The 6,000-nt window shown below is 50.1% G+C and overlaps 1 protein-coding gene across 1 annotated transcript in view; it reads right to left on the reverse strand.

Moving 5' to 3' along the window:
* MICAL2 (microtubule associated monooxygenase, calponin and LIM domain containing 2) overlaps positions 1 to 6,000 on the reverse strand; it is a 140,477-nt gene that overhangs the window by 110,535 nt on the left and 23,942 nt on the right. Inside the window, 1 exon segment of the mRNA XM_014456602.2 lies at positions 2,831 to 2,901. The gene's annotated coding sequence lies outside the window, so the exon portion shown is untranslated.

The raw sequence follows: 6,000 nt of genomic DNA on the forward strand, positions 1-6,000 counted from the left end.
AGGAGCAGAAAGCTCTGAGTAAAAGATTCAAGGCATTAATTATTTAGTGTGCATGACCCAGTTCCGGGAGGTGAGGCTGGGTGAGAAGAGAACTCACCAGTTCCTTATCGTGGCAAGAAATTCAAATACTTCACAGAGTAGTGTTCCCTTGCTGCCAAAGAGGATCCATTTATGGTTAAGTGTGGCAAAAAAAAAAAAAAAAGAAAGAAAGAAAAGAAAGAAAGAAAAGCCAAAGTTCACTCATTCAACAAATATTTACTGAGCTCCTCTATGTACGTAGCTATGGTTGGAGCATAGTAGAGTAGAAAGAGCACTGAGTTCATAAACAGGAGGCCTGGACGGTGTCCCATCTCAGCCCTTTTTCTGGGCAGGTTACAGCCTAAGTCAAATTTCTCATCTGTGAAATGGGAGTAAATCTACTTATTATGAGATGAAACATTTTTATAAATGTAAAGTGCAATGTAAACCTAAGGTATAAACAATGATGATATAACACCACACACTTTCCCTGCCCTAGAAGTTTAGATGTTTACAACCTGATCATGTTTAGGAAAATAATCCAAGGTACCTATTAGGGAAACATCACATTCTCTGTAATTTGGGCAAATTGTATGTTTCAACCTGCCTGTGGGGATGGAACCTGCAGTCAGTTCCGGACCCTCGGTCTGTATGCCCAAGAAGGGGCAGAATAAAAATGGAAAGGGTAGCCAGCACCTACCTGGTCCAGTAGCATACCTGGACTGAGCAAATGACCAGGAGAGCCCCAAGATTCAAGGAGATTGGGGGTGGGGATGGAAGACCAACTGGAAGTACGGTCAATCAGAAACAACAAAACAAAAATTCACTTAGGCACAACAGGGATAAGCCAGCCAGAAACTTATGCACTTCCCTCCCCATCCACATTTCAGACCATGACAGGATTCACTGTCTGTTGCTCCACCCTCCTCTGTAGACATACTCGACATTCTGTGTTTCTCCAGGAGACAGGAGGGATGCTCAGGTCCCTGAACAGGACCTCTTTGCTCAGATACTAAGAATCAGAATTACTAGAGCAGCTTTCCTGTTGGTCCAGTCAACCCCTCTCATTCTGCTGATCAGGATTCTCACCATGGACTCCTCAACCCCATGGATCCTCAGTGCCTACCGGGCTAGCCTCTTGAGTGGGGCCCTGAGGATTTCCCCTCGGCCCCTCCTCTCCTTCCTCTACATTCCCTCTAACTCAGGGCACTCATTAAGTTCTTCACCCTCCTGTCAATGCAGAATGATAGTCCCCAGATGGTCTCTGGTGGCTGTATACAGAGGGAGGTAGAGGCAGTGTAGGGAGAAGTGGAGAGAAGGCTGGACTAGAAGTCCAGAGCCTGCCTTCCAGTCGCCATGTGGCCCTGGTTGGTTATGTAATCTTGAGAAAGTATCTTCAGGCCAGGCCTCAGTTTCCCTATCCAGTAATGAGGGGTTTGCTCTAAATTATCTCTTGGGTGCTCTCTAATTATAAAATTTGGTATTACAGAAACTGCCCTAGCCTGGACCACAGGAGACTGGGTCCTGGTCCATATTAGGCTATCGCCTGGGGCAAGTTAGCTGACTGCGCACACCTCAGTCTCCATGTCTATAAAATAAATGAGAATGGTGTGACTACCCTTCCCAGGGGGCAAGGCTCTCATGAGACACTGAGGTAGAGCTTTGTTAGCCGTAAGCCCTGAAGAAATCTCAGGTTTTGAACTCCTTGAGCCAACTAACAGCTGTGCCCAGCCTCGTGCCCGGTACTGTACCACTGGGATGGGGCTGCCCAGCTCAGACAGGAAGGCTGCAGGACAGGTGTTTGCCCTCAAGGCTCTCACAGCTGGTGGGTGAGATGGACAAGTGAACAAACCTTACCTCAGCCAGTGATGTGCCTGAGGTCTGAACAAAGCACTATGGGAGTATAGAGGAGGAAGAGGCGCCGATTTTGCCCTGGGGAGTGAGGGAAGCTTCTCAGAGGGAACAGTGAGTCCCAGAAGCGGGGATCTATTCCAGGAGCAGGTGGACTGGAGCCAAGGCAAAGAGGGGAGGCAGAAAACAAGGCTGGACTATGAGGCTGAGGTCTGACTGGACGAGCCCTTGAAGGCCAACAGCAGAATGTTGGTCAGACAAGTCTTCAAGGAAGGAGCCCGTGAGAACAGTGGGAAGGCTCTTACAATAACAGGGCATGAGGGTGACTGTGAAAAACATGCCATTACTGATTTCTGCCTATACCTTAGCCTCCTAGGCCCAAAGCCTCCATGGACCTGCAGAAAACACACAGAAGTGTAAACAGGTTGGTTCTCCTCAGAATGAGACCCAAGCAGAGGAAGATGCTGCAATCACATTTTCAAATCTTGGACAAATGGTCTCCGGTGCCCTGAAGGCACTCCCGACAGAAGCTGCCCAGCCAGATTCTTGCCTTGGCACCGATCGGAGCCAGAAAGAGACGGAAGCATCGACAGCTGGGGCTGGAGTTGGGACAGCTGGGCTGCTGGTCTTCCTCAGGGAAAGGGGGCAGAGACCCCACCCACCCAAAGACCACTGAGTTAGACAGGTCCGTCAGGTCCTCACACACATCTCAGTCTCTATCCTGCCTCCCTCCCTCCTCTGACCACGTGGGAGGTTGCACTTGTACACTGTGTACCAAGTACACAGGTTGTAGGCAAAGATGAGAGCTTTCACTAGCCATTGTTTTCTTCAAACGGACTCACATTCACTTGGGCCTGTAGAAAGAGTGCAAGCACCCCTACACATTCCAAAGCCTGAAGCCAGCCCTGCAAGAGCTACTCAGTGGTGCAGTGAAGGAGACCCGCCACTGTGGCTTACTCACCTGATCCTTAGGCATCGCAGTGACTCAAGTGGCTCCCTTCCAGGATGAGCCCCGCACAGATTGCCATGTCCCTTTAAAAACAAGAGCCCAACAGTGAACGTTACTTTATCATACGTTACAGCCTCCTATCTTCTCCCCGCCAAGAGGGCCCCGAATGCTTGTGCACTTTGCCCCTTAGTAACACATTACCCAACAGGAGGAAATGGACAGAGAGCTCCTCTCTGTGCTCCCAATCTTGCATGTGAAGAAAGGAATTGTGAGATGCTCACACAAATGCTATTGTCTGCCACTGTCTGGGCACCCCACCGGCTTATCACATCTCCACACAAAGGCTTGCAGAGAAAGGGAGGTGCGTCTGGGGAAAAACGCTTTATTAGGCACTTCCGTAAAAACAAAAAATGCCAGGATTCCTAAGCTTAGGACATGACAAAAGTAAATTAAGCTGATATAAACACCTCATCACAAGTCACCAAAGTGAAATATGTTACATTTCCTAAGATGGAAAGGACCAAAATGCTAAATACACTAGGGAGTTATAAAAGTGGGCCACCTGACCGTGGTTGGGCTTCCTAACCAAATTATTACTATGGCTTCCGATGGCCACCCAAATGATTTGATTACATCTACTGCTTCTGCAGAACATGCCTCTGCACCTGTCTGGAAAACGGAACCCAGAGTCGCAGGCATTTCTGAAGATGGACTTTCACCATTCTAAATTGTGCACAAGAGGCAGCCTCTCGCAGACAGAAGCGAATGCCGGTGTGCATGTTGAGATCTCCAAGAGCCAATCCCCATCCTCCCTGGACGCACACACGTGTTCAGCAGGGCAGTAGGCCTACGTGTCCACATAAACACACAGGTGTTCTCTCTAATACACACAGGTCTGCGCTGAGAGCCGGGGGTTGGGACTTACTGTTCAGAATTCTCAGACTATTCATGGGAGAGAAGCTACTACTGACTGAGCACCGGCCAAGCATGGCACGAGCACTGTTAGGGACTAGACCTACTTTGTCTCGGTGGCTCCTCACAGACAGGGACAGGGGCTCGGAGAGCAGAAGGCCCTGGCATGGCCGCACTGGGACCGAGCGCTCATGGTCGATCCCGCCACCAGGTGAGAGGTGTGCTAGTAGCTGCGTGCTGGTAGGCTTCGAGAGCAGCCACCTGGGCATCATCTCTGTCATCATCATCATTATGAAGCCACACCTCCCCTGCCTGTGGCGGCAGCTGACAAACAGGCTCGCCCGCCTTGGCCACATTCTATCAGCATGAGCTGTGGGCCCTGTGGAGTCATCTGGAGCCAGAAGTCAGAGAGGCTGGAGTCTCCATTTATCTGCTTCTCAAGGAAAGCTTCTGGGTACAGTGGGTGGGGAAGCTGGACATCCTGGCAGAGATTTCTACCATTGGTCTTCCCAGGTTTGAAACTTCCCATGCTCCCCAGATCTCAGGAACAGAAGGCCCTGCCCACCCAGGGACGCTGCTGAGACCAGAAGCAGGGAAGCAGGGTTGTCTGAGGTTCTTCTTGTGTTGTCTGGATGGCGGGTGCAGGTGGGCACTTCCGGACCAGCCTACAAAGGCTGACCACCAGTCAGATTCCCACACAGGCCTGGGCACACTGTGATCTAGCCACTCCGAGTACCAACTCATACCCTCTCTCTGACCATCAGCCAAACATGCTTTGAGCTGCCTTTATTTCCACTAAGTCAGAAGGCCTGGAGCCCAGCATCATTCCTCCCTTACATGAGCCTCAGCTCCCTTGTCTGTAAAATGAGAAGCTTGACCTAATGGGTGATTTCCTCGCCAAGGATGCCTTCTAGCTGACTCCTCCATGGGCCCTGACTTTTAGAGACATCTGTAAAAATTAGTTAGTCCTTTAAAGGAAGGAGAGGGATTCATCCATGGGTAGTTATCATTTGCTATCTCAGACAATTGTCCCAGCAACCCAATGAGTCAGGTAGTAAAGTCATGTCATAGAGGGGGAAACGGAAGCAAGGTACAGCCAAGTGCCGCCTTACCTGGAGACTCACTCAGCACTGCCCACAGCAGTCTGGGACTCACAGGTGAGCTGGCCTGGCTCCATGCCCACGCTCACTCCTGACACAAAGACTTTAATCAGAATGAAAAAACAAGTCTCCTCTTGGACCTGCCATCACGCCAGTCCCAAGCAAAGGAGCATGAGGTCTCCAGGCCCCTGTGGGCCTGACTTGGGTGGTGCAGGAAAGGTCTCCTGTGAGCTTGAGTGGCCTCATGGATCTCGAGGAGCCTAAGAACAATTCGGGAACCTTCCCCTCTGCTGTTCTCCAAGCCTACCTCCATAGAGGCCAGGTCTTCACTGAGGGACCCCAAGCACTTGGAACAGGGCCTCCACACTGGGCACTCCATCAATATTTGATGAATGGAGGAATGAAGAAATCCAGAGCTTAGATGCACTGAAGACTTACTTAGGACCCTCTGGTATGAGTTAGTGTGAAACACACCCAGCTTGGAGCCACAAAGCCTCAGCAACGTGCACCGAGCGGAGGTCTCCACACTCCACGCTCCAGACAGAGAATGGAGGTGCAGATGCTGAGCCAGGTCTGCCCTTCATCCCAGTCACCAGGGGAGCTTCTGACAGAACAAGGTAAGTGTCTGCCATAAAGGCTACTGAAGTGGTCCTGAGCTCAGGCCCTGGAATCGGGAAAATCAGGCTTCCTATCCCAGCGCTGTCACATTGAATGAGTCAGGTGACCCCTGGGCAAGCCACATAATCTACGTGAGCCTCAAGTCCTTATCTGAAAGCAGGGATAATGTTAGTGCCTACTCCATGAGGCTGTTCTGAAGATGGACTAAGAGAATGCTGTAAAGGACATAGCCCCGTGTGTCGCTCAGAGTAAGTGCCTGCAGCTGACAGCTGTTGTTATTGTCTGCATCAGAGTGGGTGGTTACAAGCACATCTGGAGTCCTTTGCATGGGTTCAATTCCAGCTCTCCTATGAGCTATGTGGCCCTGGGAAAATTGCTTAACCTCTCTGTGCCTCATCTTCCTGGTATGTAAATGGTGTTGATTTGAAGATTAATGAGTATATAGGTAAAGAGAAAGAGCTTAGAATGTCTGGCACAAAATAAGCACTCAATAAAAGTTAGTATTATTCTTATTTATTGGTAGTACTAGTATCCTTCTCCCTTTGTCTGGGC

This window comes from Myotis lucifugus, unplaced genomic scaffold (assembly GCF_000147115.1).
Source record: "Myotis lucifugus unplaced genomic scaffold, Myoluc2.0 scaffold_61, whole genome shotgun sequence".
NCBI lineage: Eukaryota > Metazoa > Chordata > Mammalia > Chiroptera > Vespertilionidae > Myotis > Myotis lucifugus.